This window comes from Ictidomys tridecemlineatus, chromosome 5 (assembly GCF_052094955.1).
Source record: "Ictidomys tridecemlineatus isolate mIctTri1 chromosome 5, mIctTri1.hap1, whole genome shotgun sequence".
Classification (NCBI taxonomy): domain Eukaryota; kingdom Metazoa; phylum Chordata; class Mammalia; order Rodentia; family Sciuridae; genus Ictidomys; species Ictidomys tridecemlineatus.
The window spans coordinates 140117877-140136892 of record NC_135481.1 but is presented as its reverse complement, the minus strand read 5'-3'; the positions used below and the strand labels follow the sequence as shown (position 1 = coordinate 140136892).

At 39.0% G+C, this 19016-nt stretch overlaps 1 protein-coding gene across 2 annotated transcripts in view; it reads left to right on the top strand.

Moving 5' to 3' along the window:
* Nucleotides 1-19016, top strand: part of LOC110597662 (uncharacterized) — a 99964-nt gene that overhangs the window by 44704 nt on the left and 36244 nt on the right. The gene's annotated exons all lie outside the window — the stretch shown is intronic.

Sequence of the window (19016 nt, the reverse complement as noted above, 5' to 3'; positions counted from 1 at the left end):
TGGCAGATGTCAGAGTCACAAGACAGAAGGAGCCTGGGCTCTGAAGAGCCACATCAAGAGCTTGCCAACCAGCTTGCTGGGGAGTCTGAGAGAGATGTTTATTGTTTTAATCTATTGGGAAGTGGAATTAATCTGCTGGAACAGCTAACATTGCCCAAATAATAGCAAAAACCTATGCAGCTCAACTGCACTTTATATGTATATGTGAGGAAATCCTTCCTCTCCAGAGAGAAGTACAAGGATAGGCAATTATCAGGTTCACAGAATCCAACAACCAGTGTCTTCCCAAGCCAGCACCTTCAGCTGTGTTCTCAACCCCTTTGGGGCTTTTGATTCAGGGAGGCAGTAAAGTCACCGGCCCAGTGCTCAACACAGTCGTGCTCCATTACAGATAGGACACATTCAAAGAAATATGTCAGGGGCAGCGGCTGGGGCTGGGGCTCAGTGGTAGAGCACTTGCCTAGCATGTGTGAGACACTGGGTTCCATTCTCAGCACCACAAATAAATAAATGAATAAAATAAAGGTCCATTGACAACTAAAAATAGATGAAAAAAAGAAATGTATCATTCAGTGATTTCATCATTGTGCAAACATCACAAAGCAGCTACAAACCTAGATGGTCTAGGTCAATCATTATCACTCCATGTGGCTTTTTCTTTTCCCCCAAGACAGGGTCTCGCCAAGTTGCTAAGACTGGCCTTAAACTTTCGATCCTCCTGCCTCAGCCTCCTCAGTCACTGGGATTGAAGTTGTGCACCATCTCACCCAGCTTCAATATGGCCTCTTGATGTAATCAATAGGCACATTAAACATAAAATATATGAGACCACTGCTGGCTCTTTTTTAGTAAATCCTTTTTTTAATAAGTGGAAGTATGCCGAAGTCTGGCTTGGCACAAATCAGGAGCCACTTGTCAAAAAGAAACTAACTTTATTTTTAGAACTACAAACGCCAAACAAAACAGCTCCAGGGAAAAACCCTCAGAGCCCAACTGCCACCACCGGCTTCCACAAGCCTCTCTCCCCCACACCAGCCTCTCAACCTCCCACAATCCTCCTGCTCTTGAGGCCGATTGGCTGGGTTGCGTGGGCAGAGCCAAAGAAGTCACCCAATGAGCAGCTCCATGGAGGAGCCAATCAGCTAGATGTTGCTGGGGCCGCTGTGAGCCAATCATCAGCTGGCAGTCTGAAGGGCAGGGAAACAGCCCAATGAACATCACCGCAGAGGAGCCAATCAGCTAGATGTTGCTGGGGCCACTGTGAGCCAATCATCAGCCGGCAACTGGAAGTTTGCTGGCAGCTGGATCATCAGCCGGCAGCTGGAAGTTTGCTGGGGCCCCTTTGGCTGTGGCTCTCAACAGAAGTACACTTGAAAATAATGTCAAAAAGGAGTATAGTAAATACATAAATCTGTAACACAGTCATTGATTATCATTATCATAAACTATGTATGCTGTACAGTATTTATGTGCTCTGCTTTTATATGACTGGCAGCGCTATAGCTTTGTTTACACCAGCATCACTGCGAATACGTGAATAATGCATTACACGACAACGTTTATATTGGCTATGACATTATAAAGTGACAGGAGTTTTTCAGCTCTATGACAATCTTATGACACCACGATTGTAAAGGCAGCCAGTTGTTGGCCAACGCATCATCATGCAGCACATAACTGTAAATTAAATTCAAACAATACAAAAATGTGAAAGAAATGAGAAAAATGAAATCAAGTTTGGCAATTGGCTTTCTAGAGTTTACTACCTTGGGCACCTCTTTATGTCCCTCCCCCCCACCATGGCAAGCACCCTCAATACATTTAAAGACATGAGATCTGGCTTAAGAGATGGACAAGAGTAGACAACATTATTACTTCCAACGTTTCTTTAGCACTCACGGCCTCCTGGGTCCAGCCCAAGTCCCACGAGTATGGACAGGAACATTCAGTTCTAAGGAACTCATCTGGGCAGAGGTGTGCCCAACCAGGCATTAAGTTTTCCAAAGTTTTATCAGAGCTGACTCTCCTGAGAGGGCCTCTTATGGCAAGAACCTGCCTGTCCATACTGCCAGGAAGAAGAACACTAATTACTAGAACATGGTGATAGCTGTCCATATGCAAAGAAGCCAACTCTCGTGAAACTCTGGATACGTCAACTCAGAGATCAAAGTGATGAAACAAGGGAGAGGACTAAATAGACCTCATCCATGGGCAGGGAGCACTGGGTGAGGATCTCTCCTCTATCCAATGATCTCACAGCTTCGTCTCCATCACAAGACGTGATTAAGTGGAAGTGATCTAATACCAATGGCATTCTTCACAGAACTAGAAAAACATTCATCTGGAAGAATAAAAAAAAAAAAACCCAGATTAACCAAAGCCATTTTAAACCAAAAAAAGCAACACCGGAAGCATCACAATCCCTGACTTCAAATTACACTATAGATCTATAGTAACAAAAACTGCACAAGACTGACATAAAAACAGACAGATGGACCCATGGTATAAAATAAAAGGCATGGAGAGACAAACTCACCCATCTACAGTCATCTGATCCTTGACAAAGTTACCAAAAACATACACTGGAGAAAAGACAGCCTTTTTAACAAACGGTCCTTGGAAAACTGGTTCTCCATATGTACAAGAATGAGACAAAACATGGCGGAATGAGATGCGCATCATTACCCTAGGTACGTGTATGAAGACACGAATGGTGTGACTCTACTTTGAGTTCTACCAGAGATATGAAAAATTGTGCTCCATAAGTGTACTATGAATTGAAATGCATTCTGCTGCCATGTATAACAAATTAGAATAAATAAATAAATTTTAAAAAAGAATAAGACAAACCTTTATATCTCACCCTGCACAAAAAGTCAACTCAAAATGAAGCAAAGACCTAGGAATTGGATCAGAAACTTTGCAACTCCTAGAAGAAAATGTAAGGTAAACATTCCAACATACAGGCACAACCAACAAGTCTCTCTATAGGACCCCCAAAGCTCAGGAAATAATGCCAAGAATTAATAAACAGAGTGCGTCAAATTAAAAAGCTTCTGCACAGCAAAGGAAATAATTAGAAATGTGAAGAGAGAGCCTACAGAATGGGGAAAAAAATCTTTGCTAGCTACACTTCTGACAAAGGATTAATACCTAGAATATACAAAGAACTCAAAAAAACTTTACACCATGGGGGCTGGGGATGTGACTCAAGTGGTATCATGCTCACTTGGCATGTGCGGGGTGCTGGGTTTGATCCTCAGCACCACATAAAAATACAATAAAGATGTTGTGTCCACAGAAAACTGAAAAATAAATATTAAAAAATTCTCTCTCTCTCTCTTTTTCTCTCCCCCCTCTCTCTTAAAAAAAAAAAACTTTACACCAAAAAATGAAATAGCCCAATTAATAAATGGGCAAATGAATTAAGCAGACACTCCCCAAAAGAAGAAATATAAATGGCAAACAAATGTATGAAAAAAAATGTTCAACATCATTATCATTTAAGGAACTACAAATCAAAACTAGGCAGAGATTTCATCTCACACCAGTCAGAATGGCAGTCATCAAGAATACAAACAAAAATAAATGCTAGAAAGGATGTGGAGAAAAAGGAAAACTTTTACACTGTTGGTAGGATTGTAAATTAGTACAACTACTATGGAAATCAGTATGGAAGTTCTTCAAGAGACTAGGCATGGAAAAACCATATGACCCAGCTATACCACCCTTCAGTATTTAGCCTAAAGAATTAAAGTCATCATATTATAGTGATACCAATGTTTATAGCTGCACAATTCACAATAGTCAAATTATGGAACCGCTTAGGTGTCCATCAACAGATGAGTGGATGAAGAAAATGTGGTTTATATACACAATGGGGTTTCATTCACCCATAAAGAAAAATGAAATTATGTCATTTGCAGGATCATTATGTTAAGCAAAATAAGCCAAACTCAGAAAGTCAAGGGCCAAACTCAGAAGTTTATGTTTTCTTCACTTACATATGGAAGCTACAGAAGAAAAAGAAAAAGAAACATGGGGAGTGGGGAATCACATGAAAATCAAAGTGAGATCAGTAGAAGAAATGGACCAGAGGTTGGGATATAGAAAGGAAGGGTTGAAGTGCTGGGGTGCGATGTTGGCCAAATTATATTGTTATATTGTGTGCATGTACCAATATGCATCAACAAATCCCATCAACGTGTACAACTATAATGTACCAATTACAAAAATGTAGAAATAGGGACTGGGCCTGGGGCTCAGCAGTAGCACACTTGTCTGGCATGTGTGAGGCACTGGGTTCAATTCTCAGCACCACTTATAAATATAAGAAAAATAAAGGTCTATCAACAACTAAAAAAATGTTTTTTAAAAAAATGTAGAAATAAAAAATAAATAAATAGAAGTTATCTATCCAGGAAACTGATGAGATACAGCAGCTGCTGCATTCCACCGAGGTGCCAGTCTAGTTCTCTGAGATCCACTGGGCATTGGACCAGGAAGATGGCGCCCTGTGGCAAGATTGCCTGTTTCAACTGCGCCATCGTGTGGTAGGATCGGTAATAACAGCCAAAAATCCTGGACATCGTAGATGAAAACATTGGAGGTGAAAATATCCAGGAATCAAAGAGTATCCCTGGAGGCAAGGGACTTTGGCATTTTAACAGAAGAGAGAATAGCATGAAAAGAAAAATCACATTCTAATGATCAATGGTATTGAATATGGAATGAGCTGTTAAATATTAAAGTAAATGTGTATTTCAAGCCATTGAATAATAAAGACAAAGGCAGCTTTTGTCTTTTTTGTTATGTTCCCTCTGATTCAGGCATGAGAGGTGCTCTGCATATGTTATCTTCCTTTACTGTTTGCAGCCAAATCTATACGATGTGTATTTATTTTCATTATTTGTGGAAACTGAAGGTCAGAAATCTAGGAATTTGCTCACATTAACACTTGCCAAGATATTGTAAAGTATGTTGAGTCTGCTGTTCAGATCTAAAACTGACTCCTTCCAAATCCATATTCTTTTTATGATTCCAGAGAACATAGATAAAATAAAATAAGTCGTTCTCCTCAGAAGGGAAGGGAGGGGTCCCTCATTACATTCTCTGATCCGTGCAGGTGTAGAGGGGTCAGAAGGGACCTATGAAATTTTGAACCCCAAGCACAGCAATCAGAACTCCAGTTTCTAGCACAATCCTTACAAGGTATCTATCCATTTTCACCTCCAGTCATTCATCCTGCCTGGTTAAAATTGATGTCAAAGACTGTATTCTTCTTACTACTAAATGTCACACTGAATTCCTGGGCACAATGCCCAACAGGGTTTATCTTTACTAATTAAGATGGAGCTTTGTAAAGTACAGTTGTTCCATTAAGTTGGTGTGACCTATCCATCTGCTACCAGCACAAATGTCTGTGTCAGTAGAAAGAATTGTCAGAGAGGAGACATTCTGTTATCTACTACCCCCATTAATAACCCAGCATAACTCAATGCAAAGAAATCGCCTCCTTAGATTGAATCCTCTCCTATTTCTCACGATTTGGGCCCCAGGAGCTTTGACAAGTCCAAGGGTATATTAATCTGAGAGCTTTCGGTTGCCTGGAAGAGAAACACACAATGCTAATTCATGGGAACTTGTGGGTTTGCTCTAAAAGACTCCTTTCTCAGTTTCTCCCATGGGAACATGATGGAGTAGAAAGCAGCAAGTGTCCAAAATCTTAATGAAATCAAACCTCCCTGTGTAAAAGCTAAGATGTAGCTGATGCCAATCAGGATTTGGGAAGAGGTAAGTAGAGGTGGAAATCAGAGGAGTGAGAATAAGTGTCCTGTATGTACACAATGGGGGGAAGGACAATACCATCAGCTGTTCATGGAATGAGAAGGCTTAAACAGTGGACACAGGGTAATGAAACAATAAATGGGGAAGGAGACAGAGCAGGAAAGGCAGCCAGCAAGCTGGGCTGCTAGCAAGCTGGGCCGATGGCTTTGCCTCTCTCCCCAGGTCTAGGGTGGGCTTATCTTAGTCCACTGGAACTCACCTTGATTTTTTGTTTGTGTTTGTGTTTTTTTGAGATGTTTTATGGAAAAAGTGTCAAAGAGTTTTCAGACCTGGCTTGGTCACTGAATTATTGTTCAGAGTTAGCTTTTTGTTTAAATCTCTGGATTTCTGTCTCCTTATAAAAAAAAAAAGGTAGTATAATAATGATTGTTATTATACACAGGGTTATTGCAAAAACTCCAAAGACGATGCTCCTATTTAAGATAGTCTGTATAAAACTCAGAAAGTCAAGGGTGGAATGTTTTCTCTCACATGCAGAAGCAAAGTAAGGAGAAAACGGGGGAAACAGATCCACTGAAAATATAGGGGAGATCAGTGGAGTAGAAGAAAGGGATTGGATTGAGGAGGGTGGGAGAAGGAACCCAAAAAGGAAGAAATGTGGAATAAATTGATAAAATTGTGGTATGTTCATATGTGAAAATACTACAGTGAAATGTGCGTGTGTATGTGTGTGTGTTACCAATTAAAAATAAATAAATAGGGTCTGGTGCTGGGTCTCAGTGGTAGAGTGCTTACCTAGCACACGTGAGGCCCTGGGTTCAATCCTCAGCACCACATGAAAATAAACAAATAAATAAAGGTATTGTGTCCGACTACAACTAAAAATATTTTTTAATAATAATAATTAATTAATTAATAACCAGTAGAGAATAAAAAGGGGAACACAGCAAGGGAAGAGAGGAGGGAAAGAGGAAGCACTGGGGACTTTGATGGAGCAAATTACATTCCAAGCGTGAGTGTGTCAACGTGAACTCCACTATTATGTATAACTATAATGTACTAATAAAAACTTTTTTTAAAAAAGTTTGTATTAAAAAACAGAAGTAGATTTTCATCTTTGGAAAACACTGAAGATGAGCTGCAAATGGGAGGTGACATGGATGTCACACTGGTAAATCTGTCCAGGGTATTGTCCCCTCTGTCTTTCACAAAGCCTATAAGCTTGGCTTTGTCTCTATTGGTTATCCAGCTCTGGATGCTATGAAATGTTCGTCCCAGCAGATGGCAGAAGAGAACTGAGACAGGCCCAGAGTTTGAATACACCCTGTTAAATAAAGCATCCGGCACCTTGGTGTGCAGGCTGAACTAAGCCTACACATCGATTTCACAATCTTACTGAATTGCCCGACAAAGATAGGTCTGGAAAGTCATGAAGGCAACCACTGTCACCGAAACACCATGTCACTGAATTCACGACTCAAAACATTTATTCCCTGAGCACTTCCGTGGTGCTGGGGACACAGAATAGAGCTCCCAGTCCAGCTGACATCCAATAGTGACACCACACTTTGCACTTTGGCCACTTCTCTCTCTCCACCCCTACCATCTCCACTCCAGTCCAACCCATCTCTGCCTGGGACACACGAGACCCCCCTAATAAAGCCCCCTCTGTTCTGACCAAGCTCCCGTTCATTCTTCCCATATGGACAGGGCAATCTTTCGAAAACACGAGTATTATTCAGCATGTTACATGCTACCTACTTTTAAAAAGACTGAATGGCTCTTCACTGACCTCACCTGTACCCTTAATCTCATTTATAAGGCTTTTTGTGATAGGATTCTTCTTCTTCTGTTGCCTCTTATGTCTCTCTCACTCCTCCTCCTCCTCCTCCTCCTCCTCCTCCTCCTCCTCCTCCTCCTCCTCTTTCTCCTATCAACTCAACAGATATTTTTATAACTTCCCAAATTATTTTTATCCCTACTGGTCTTTGCCCCAGCTGTTTTCTCTCTCAGCCTAGAATACCTTAAAAATAAAGCTGCTCCCTCCCACTCACCCATTCTCCTTCCTGTGGCTAACTAGTTTTATCCTTCGGGTCTCAGATTACATGTTCTTTCCTTTGAGAAAATATCTCTGATGGTACACAGAAAGCTGGGCTGGATACTTTCTTGTGGACTCCACTGCATGCTTGACTTTCGTCTCCCTTGCTTTTACCAGGTTTCATCATCATAGATTTACACAACTTCTCTGTCTAGTATAAGCTCCAACACAAGGGCTTTTTTTTCTTCTTCTTCAACAGTGTATCCTCATGTGTTGGCACTGTTTTGTTTGTTTCATTGTTGTTTGCTTGTTTGTGGGGTTGTTTTGTTTGGTACTGAGGACTGAACCCAGGAAAAAACTCCCCAGGCCATAGCCCTTCTCACCCACCACCACCACCACCACCCCCCCTTTTTTTTTTCTTTTTCTTTTTTTTTTTTTTTTTTTTTTTTTTTGAGACAGGATCTCACTAAGTTGCTGAGGACCTCACTGAGTTCCTGAAGCTGGCCTCAAACTTAAATCCTCCTGCCTCAGCCTCCCAAGTCACTGGGATTACAGATGTGAACCACCACACCCAGCACAGTGCTGTTTTTGATGCAGATAACAAAATTAATTGAATAAATGAATATATAAGTCATAAGGCATAATTTTTATTATTCAAGGTATCATAAAATCTTTGGGGCATGAGGTCTTTGAGGTCTTAGGAAAGGAGATCTTCCTGTATGTGTGACCAGATCCCTTTTTTTCAAGAAGCTGTCAACCACATGCACTCAAGACAGGTTTTTTAATATGCAAGAAGGCCTTGAACTTGGAGCAAGTCACCCAGGGAGACTTTTCATCCACAGCAAAGGAGTTCTATAAATTTATTATTTTTTTACTTTTACACTGTGTCCTCTTGTGTCATTCAGATGTTCAAACTGCAAAGGCTCTATGAAGGGATTGCTGAGAGCTTCCATCATAGGTGAGGAAATAAATGGGATACAATAAGGCGTCCAGAGACTAGAAGCTATTACCCACCCCTTCCAGGGCCTACTTGAGACAAGAGCTGCAAGCACTGTTAGTAGAGTTAGCAAGAGCAGAAACTCTGGAGGAGGAGCTACTTGGTGAGACTTGCACTACAAACAGCCAGGGAAGAATTCCTGCCCTCCAATCTCCCGCGATACATCCCACTAGCTGAACTGAAAGCCATCCATCTCGGGCCATGGAGCCTGTGCGGGCTCCGCTGGGCACAGCATGACTCCAAATAACCAGCATCCTTCCTGACCAGCAACCCAGAGAGCAGGACTGAACATCTCCATGTCCCTGGGAAGCAAGAGTGGAAAATATAAACAATTAATGTTTAATTATTAAATGCTTTCAATACACACAGACGCCTAGAAATTAATATGACAGCCACCCATAGACTCACAACTCAGAAGTAACATGATGACTTTTAGTCATGGTTGTTTCAAGAGTTGTTTATTTTGTTATTGTTATTTAAGGAAAAAAATGCAGTTAAATTATAATTACCCCCATCTTTCCCTCCCACCGTGATCATCACTACCATCAAGTTGGTGTGCATTGCTCCACCAATAATTCTGCCACAAATACTTACTTATAGCCATCAACAATAGATTATGTTGTTTTACGCCATTTTAAATTTATTCAGGGGCTCCATGCGGTACCGATCCTTTTGCACCTTATTTTATATACACAGTCCAGTGTTTCTGATGTTTGTTTATGTTGACATGGATCTGATATTTGTCTGTGAAAATACAGATCTGATTAGGTGGGGGTTTTTTTCCCCAACATCCATGTGGTTTTCCATTGTATGAACATTTACATTTCCTGTGATTTTTAGTGTATTTCAATGTGTTTCCTCCGTTGTTATTGTGTTGTTTCATTTATGCTTTTCCTTTTCTGCCCTTTTTTGGGAAGGGGTGGGGTGCATATCATGCTTTTTTTAATTTCCTCTATTTCCATTTCCTCTAGCCTTTTAGGAAGTTACAGATTATATTTTTTTTCTTTTAATTCGTTATCTGAATATTTTATTGTGCATGGTTTACTTGCAGAAAATATTAGGATGTTTTAACTCTGGATTATCTTCCCCTACCTTCCATTTTATTGTTTTCCTGAATTTTTGTTTCACCTTTAACCACCCCCACCCCCAATTTTTTTTTAATACTGCTGGAGGCAGAACTCAGGGTGTCACATGCTAGACATATGTTCTACCACTGAGCAAAATCCTCAACTCCCCAAATGTGATGGTTTTGAAACTTGTTTTCACTCAAGATTTATTTAGATTTGCTTAAATGCTTACTAACAAAGTGCTTTGCACAACTTTGTCTCTTACATCCCACTCCTTTATTCTGTACCGAGTTTCCTTCTCCTTGAAGCGCATCCCCTAGTAGTTCTTTCGTCAAGAAACTGTGACTGATTGTTTCAACACTGTCTAAGTGTTTCTATTTTTCTAATGTTTTTATTTTCTCTTCCACTTCTGAATGATAATTTAGTTAAGATGAAATTACTGAACTACAAGTTGCATTCCTGAGCAGTTTGAAAATATAAGTCTCTTGACTTTGACTGTTACTAATGAGAAATCGTCCCACTGAAGTTTTCCTCTGCATCTGTCTCCCTGATTCCTTTTTTATTTTTTTTAATCTTGAAACTTTGAACATCATTTCATATTTAGAGAAAATTTGCAAAATAGTATAAAGAATACTCATATGCCTTTGACCCATATTTATTAATATTAAACTTTTCCCTATCTGCTTCATCTTTTGCTTTCTACACACCACACACACACACACACACACACACACACACACACACACAATATTTTGCTTTGAACCATTTGAAGATAAGTCATTTGACTTACTCTTAAATACTTCATTGCACACTTAAAAGTAGAAATATTACTTATACAACCGTCAGGACAATTATCAGCTTTAGTAAATTTAATAATGATACATTTTCATTAAATCTTTCATTCTTATTGTGATCTTTTTCAATTGTTTCAATTAATGTCCTTTATCATATCCTTCTCCCTGGTCTCCAAGCCTACAATCCACTAGACTCAGGTATTAATTTAGCTGTCATTTGTCTTTAACCTTTGTAACTCTGGACTACTTACCTAAACTTACTTTGGTTTTTTTTATGACATTGATAGTTTTATTACAGCTTCCTCCTTTTAAAATGAAATATTCCTCACTTGGAATTTATTGAATATTTCTTCATTAGACTCGGGTTGTACATTCTTGCCTGGAATATTACATAGGTAATGTGGTGCCCTTGGAATATCTCATTTGAAGAGATGCGATATTCTGAGGGAGTTAAAAGATCTTCTTTTTGATTTTACTAAATGTGTAAAATGTTAATTGAGTCCATCTTAAGTGAAAATTTTTGTCATCCTCCAATCTGAAGATGCATATTTCCCTAGTGTTCTCATTTAGTTAGACTCAAAAGAATATAAGAAAAAAAACTAACTTTATTCTCCCAATCCCTTCAAACTTTCTCTGCAGCTCTCTACCTATGCCTGCATGAAATCACAGATAATTACCTAATTGGGGGCTAGTTCAACATAATGCCAAAACTATAAATTTATTCAAGTTCAAAATTTCCTTTCCACAGCTCAGAAAGCAGGCATCTGTGCCCACCAGAAGTGGGAATGCAGCTCTGTCCCCAGAGTACAGCTACCGCTTATCATCCTGCTGCTGGGCAATAGCAGCTCCAACCACGGCCTCTTGGTTTTGAGCTTTTCTGGCATGAATGGTGCTGCTTCCCTGGAACCTTCACCTTCCGGAGACACATCACTGAAGTCACTTTTTTTTTAACCTGATATGAGGGGACAGCCCCCTCCTACTCCTCCTCCATGACAGTCTTAAGTAGCACATCATTAACTCTCCCCTAAAAAGTCCTTATCGTGAGTCTTTTTCACGTTTAAGCTCTTATATAGGTCAAGAGTAGGTGGCTGGGGCCCGGGCTGTAGCTCAGTGGCAGAGCATTTGCCTAGCATGCCTGAGGCATGGGGGTCAATCCTCAGCACCACATAAAAATAAGCAAATAAAATAAAGGCATTCTGTCCATCTACAACTACAAAAGTTTTTTTTTTTTAAAGAAAAGAGTAAGTGATTGACTCCTAGCATCAGACCAGTTTTGCCATCGATTAGCATGTTCTGCATTTGTAGCCAAGAGAGTAACTTTAACATCTGGGTCACAGTTTGCCACTTATCATTCTTGATCTTGACCTCCGCTAAAACTGAAAAGAACCTCACTTTCACAAGCAGTTAGACATGTCTTTTATCTCTTTGGGGGAAAGTCCTAGCCATTATCTTTTTGAATATTGCTTTTCCCAGTTTCTTTTTCTTCTTTCTTCTGGAACTTCCATTGCACATGCATGGCTCCATCTCCTGTGATGATTCTTCTCTAATATCTCACTCTCTCATTTTTTTTTTCCTATCACATAGACTTTCTATGGGACATCCTGGCTAATTTCCTCAGAACCATCTGCCAGTTCACTATTTCTTCAGTTGTATTTAATATGCTATTTAATCCATCTGAAGACATTTTTTAGATATTTTAATTTTCTTATTTCCTTTGTATGCGTCTTCTTTTTTTCCTAGGGTTCTCTTTTTTATTGTGGTCTTTTTTTTTATTTTTCTAAAATCTATTGAGTTGTTTTAAATACTATGATGTTATCATCTCTTTCAGATTATCATTTAATTTCAAGTCATTAAGATGCTAATCCTTCCTTATGTTGTGCTTATTGACCCTTATAGTGATTTCCTACTTGGGTTGTTATTTTTTTATTGTAAGCTGATACCTAATGAAAATCTTATGCCCCATGGATTATTAAAGTGCCCCTGCTAAATGGTTTTGAATTTGTTTCTGATGAATACTCTGCAAAGTTCGTTGGTCTGGAACCATTTCTATCTATGGTGCAATCACAGAACCTTGGGAGTCAACACTCACGTGGGGCATAGGAAGGAGCTTTCCATTTTTAAAGAAGAATTTTCCCTACCAAGAGACAAGTGTCAGAGACAAGTGTCCTCGCTCCCTCCTGGGTGAAACAGGAAGTTTTTCTAATCTCTTCTCCTGAAATCTGCTTATATGGAGGAGACTCAGTTCTGTTGCTTTGTGTCATTTGCCTCATGTTCCTGGAAGGGAATTCAACCCTCCCCCACCCCCACCCACGCCAAAGTTCCTAAGACCCACATCAAAGTCAATATGTGCCTAAGTCTCGAGCATTGGCTGGCACACCTCCTGTGCTCTCTGGGAGTACTTCCTTCATTTCTCCCACCTGGTGATTTTCATTTTTTTTCTTCAAATTTGGCTATATTTGTATTTTCCCTGATGATTTGTTTTGAATTTTTTCAATAAGTTGAAAAAGTCATGCTATAGGAAATGTATTGAGAAGGTGTCCCCTAAAATTTCAAGTGTTGAAATTTTAAACCCCACATTTGTAAGATGATGGCATTTAGAAGTATGGGCTTTGAGGGGTCATTAGGAGTAGATGAGATCATGATGGTGGTGCCCCCATCATGGCATTAGTGGCTCTCTAAGAAAAAGAAAAGAGATCTGAATGGGCACTTCTGTTCTTTCTTGCCGTGTGATGCCCTCTCCCATGTTATGATGCAGCAGAAAGATCCTTACCTGATATCAGCACCATGCTCTCAGATTTTCTAGCCTCTAGAATCATAAACCTCTTTTCTTGATAAATTATCTAGCCTCCAGTATTTTGTTACAGCAACAGAAAACAAAAACAAATATTATGTTCAACATCTGTATACCATTCTAGATTCACCCATAATTAATTGGAGGAGAGAGAGAGAGAGAGAGAGAGAGAGAGAGAGAGAGAGAGAGAGAAAGAGAAATGTCTGGCTTCTTATTGCCTGTTCAAATCTTTTGTCAATTTTTAATTGATTTATAGAAGTTCTAGATGCAACTCATTAGTCAATTAGATATAGGCTATTTTTGCCTATTTCCAATCCTGAATGGTGTCCTTTGACAGAGATCTTAATGCAGTTAAATTCATTATCTTATTCCTTCATGGCTGATTAATATTCTTGTACTTCATAAGAAATAATTCATTACATATATATGTTTATCCAGCATTCGGTACATTTTAGTAGGGAGGAGGTAAACATCAGCTCATTCCGGCATTATGCCAGAGCCTTATAATATAGATTGTAAAAAGAAGCAGCATGAGAAGAACAATCCAGTCACAGGTTTTGTTATGGTTTGGATGTGGTGTCCCCCAAAAGCCAATGTGTGAGACACTGCAAGAAGGTTCAGAGGTGAAATGGTCCAGTTGTAAAAGTCGTAACCCAATCAGTGAATTAGTCCCCTGGTAGGGACTAACCGAGTGGTAACTGAAGTACCAGGGTGCGGCTGGAGGTGAGAATTGGGGCGTGGCTTGGGGGTATATATCTGGCCAGTGGAGTTTCTCTCTCTGCTTCCTGATCACCATGTGAGCTGCTTCCCTCTGCCCTACTCTTCTGCGGTCTTGCTCCTGCTTCACCCGGAGCCCTGAAGAATGGAGCCAGCCTTCTATGGACTAAGACCTCTGAAACCGTGAGCCCCTGAATCAACTTTTCCTCCTCTAAAGTTGGGCTGGTTGGGTCTTTTAGTCAAAGCCATGAAAAAGCTGACTAACACAGGGTTGAGCTCTGACCCCTGTGACACCACCGACAGTATCTGATTTTTTTTTTTAAATGTCTTCATCCCTAGTGTTTAACTTTGTCTTCAAGTATGCAGTTACCCCATTGTGTGTCTTAAAGCCAATTAACTATTAATCGCCGTTTCCCAGGTGTTTTATGAGACCTCAAATTCACATCACACTTAATGAGAAAACCATTTTGGGGGTATTTTTACATTTGGATGTATTTCCTAGGGTAACGGATGGGGAAGCTGGTCGCCATTATCTAGTTGTAACTAATAAAAAAAAAAGTTTGAAAACAAAAGTTGCTTCACTTCTAGGAACTTCATTTCCTCATCAAGATGATGCTCATCACATTTATTATCCATATGAGACACTTTGATATGGAAAGGCAGTGCCATTCCCATGCTCTGGGACATGAGTATGTTGTTTGCTCCATCATAAAGTTTTATTTTTAATAGTCTGTTCTCTAGTGAAAACTTCAGTGATTCAGATAAACTTCAGAAACAGTAATATGGGACTGGACAGGCTCAGGTTTCTTTTTTCTTTTCCCCAAAGTCACATGATCACACATCTCTAGCCACGTAACTCAGCCATTATACCAGTGAGAAGGATGACTCTGAAGAGTCTTTGGGAGTAGCCCCTGAACCTGGAGTCTGGACCAGGGATGCTCCTTGGGAATCCACACTCCCCCAACTACTAGTTCTTACAACTGCAGTCTCAGTAGCCAGACAAGCAGCCATTACATTCCCTCACATATTCCCATGAAATAATGTTCATTGGAAAAAAAAAAAAAAAAACTGAAGAGATACCAAACAGGCCAGAACAGAAGAATCCTGGAAACAGATCTAGCCTCATATAAATGGCCACTGGAACTCTAAGTGGGGAAAGAAAACACCATCTAAATGGTACTGGGACATTGGCTTCATGGAAAAAAAAAAAATGTCAAATTAGGCCCTACTTCACATATCCCAAAATGGACAAGTGTAAAAATCAATATTTCGAGCACTTTTAGAAGAAAATATAAGACAATTGCCAAGCAGGGTGGTGCACCCCTGTAATCCCAGTAACTCTGGAGGCGGAGGCAAGGAGGATGGCAAGTTTGAGGCCAGCCTGGACAATTAGCAAGACCCAAACTCAAAATAAAAAAATAAAGAGGGCCAGGCATGTGAATAAAGCTCAGTGGTAAAGTACTCCTTAGTTCAGTCCTCATTACTAGAGGAAAAAAGAAAAAAAGAACATATAAGAGAATGTAATTTTATAATGGGATAGTAGGAAAGTACTGCATAAGGCACAAAAAAATACAAACCATAAGGGGAACAATTATTAAATTTTAGCAAATTAAAATTATAATCTCTGCCTTTAAAAAAAAAAAAGCCCATAACAAAAATAACCAGCTACGGATAAGCACATGATCCACAAAGATGAACAACTAAGAAAAGAAATCTTACAGAATAATAAGAAAATGACTAAACAACCCTGCTACACATGGAGAAAGACTATGATCCGGGAATTTATACAAACAGAAATAACCAATTTAAAACAGAAACAAACAAAAGCAACCAATTAACATATGAAAAGATGCTTAGGGAAATGCAAATTAAGACAATGACAAAATTTAATTTTATATCCATAACTTGGCAAGAGTCTGATAATACAAAATGTTCATGAAAATGTCAAGAAATTATTATTTACCACTTGTGAGGTATAAATCAGTTCAACCACTTTAATGAACAATTTGGCAATACTTAGTAACGTTTAAAACTGTTTTCCTCAACTCAGAATTATGCACTGAGGAACAGAGTGTGAAACTCACAGATTCACAAGATACTACCTATAAATGTTCATTGCAGCACTGTTTATAATGGTAAACCAATTTTTTCCATCATTTTGGAAATTATTAAACTATGTAATGGGAAACAATGCACCAGTTTAAAAAAAAATCAATGAATTTTAACTTTTAATTTATAAAGTAAAAGCAAAAAAAGGTAATAGGCTGCCATGTATATACATTTAAAGACAAAAACAATACCAATACATTATTTCAGATATTCAAATCTAAAGCTAAACACTTATTCATAATATCTGTGAATTTAGGTATATTTAAAAAATATTAAAACAGAATAGAAATTATACAGGAGTTAGTTTCCTGACCTTTCCCTCCCTTTCTTTGTGAGCCTGCCCTTGTTCCTCGTGGCAGTCGGACTCTGGCTATTCTCTCTAGAAGGTCTTACGCAGGAGTTAGTTTCCTGAACTTTCCCTCCCAGCAAAAGGCCACAGTCATTTTAAATTCCCAGAAGTTATACTCACTAACTTCAGGATAAATGCTTTGGAAAAAAAAAAAACAAAAGAAAGAAAAATGGACTGAGGAGTAGTTGTGTATATCTTTGACCTCAGTTTTTCTCTTTTCCTTCTGTAATTCCCATTACATGTATTTTGGACCATTTGATACTGTGCTATAGCTTTTGGGTGCTCTCAGGCTTTTTCTTTTCTGTTAATTCTTTGTGTTTTTTGGGTTAGGTCATTTCCAATGCTCTTTCTCAAGTTCATTTATTCTTCCCTCAGTCATGTAAGTTTTCCTGAACTGTTCATTCTTCATCTTGGTTACCTCGCTTTTCATTTCTAGCAATTCCATTTGATTCCAACATCTTCCATTTCTCTATTGAAATCCCCTATCAGTTCATGCACGTTATCTAACATTTTTCCACTAGAACCTTCAACTTATTAATACAGTCATTTTAAATTCCCTGATAGTCTCAACATCTGGGTAGTTTGATTTTGTTCATTTTTTAACAATTTTTTTCTTATGTATATATATATTGTAATTTTTATTGGATGGTGTACAGTGTGTATAGAATAGTCAACTGATGTAAATAGTATTTATGCCAGAAATGGGCACAGGTCTTCTCTTATTAGGTCACCAGTGTATGAGATTGAATGGGTCTAGTCAGGAACTGAGGATTTGAGTTTTGTTGTTGCTATAGTTACCAGTAAATTCAAATTCCTCTACTGTAACCTTGTGCTTGGGCAGGGGCGGATGCTGGACGGCTTTTATCAGTGTTTCTGTGCTGCACTTAGCTTTCTGCATCACACAGGATTTCCTTCCACGACCTGTCTCTTCCACAGTGGTAAGCTGCTGTCATGGGGTGGGGACGGAAGAGGGCATTCTCTGTTGTGGAAAGAGGGCTCTGTTATCCTGGCAAGGCCCATGTGAGCCTGCCCTTGTTCCTCGTGGCAGTCAAACTCTGGCTATTCTATCTAGAAGTTCTTACGCAGGAGTTAGTTTCCTGACCTTTCCCTCCCAGCAAAAGGCCACTAATATAGAATTTGTGCTTATAATTATTTCCCTGAAGCAAAGAGGATGGGTTTTTTGCCCCCTTCTGCCAGCTACAATGGGTCTTCCCTTTAGTGCTGCCTCTCAGTTTACTGCTTTCCTTCCATTGCTAGTTGCTTTTGTTCCACAGGGAGGAAATCCTAAGGGATAAGGTCTCCTACCTCCTGCAAGTCTTGGTCACCAAGAGAAACTCCTTCAGGTCTTTCTTGTGAGCACCCAACAGGGGTCCATGCAGAATAAACTGCTAATCCTCTTGTGTCTTTTTTTTTTTTTTAAGAGTTGTAAATTCTTTAGTTAAAAAAAAAAAAACAGCTCTTTTCCTTTCTTGATTTTATTTTTTTAAATACACGACAGCAGAATGCATTACAATTCTTATTACACATATAGAGCATAATTTTTCATATCTTTGTATATAAAGTATGTTCACGCCATTTCATGTCTTTATACATGTACTTTTTATTTTGTTTGCATGAGAGGATTAGATGAATTCCCCTTGTGTCTTGGAGAGCTCAGATTTCTATAAAGTCAACAGTAGCCCTTATTCAGCCTTTACCAATTCATTAAAAATTTAGTTGAGGGCTGAGGTTGTAGCTCAGCACCAGATAAAAATAAAGGAATCATATATATACACACACACACACACACACACACACACACACACACACACACACATACACATATATAGTGCATATTGTAATTTTTATTGGATGGTGCACAGTGTGTATAGAATAGTCAACTAAATTTTATAATATATATATGAAGTTTTCATATATATAAATTTAGTTGACTTCTTTTACCTTCTAATATGGTATCCAGTGTTTCTCCCTCCTGTGACTGACACAAGGGGAGCCATATCTGTGTCCTTTCTCCTTGGCAGGCCTATCTTTCCTTGGATTACAGGCTTCTTAGTTACCCTCCATCCCCAAGGCTCTGATGACTTCAAGAAAAGTTACGACTATGGTTTATCTGGATTTTCTTATTAAGTGGAAATGGCACTTTTCAACTTCCTACAGCCAGTGAAAGTGGAATCTATCTATTATATCTTTAATTTTTCATTTCTTAATTTAAATTGTTTTACAGAGACCAAAATTAACCAAGTGATTTCGTATGTCAAATCTGGCTGATGATTCCACAGCATGGCAAAGAATCTTTTTTAGCTGGGAACATCATCATCTTGAATAAAAGATTTCATTTCCTATCACTCTGCAATGACATGTGAACAC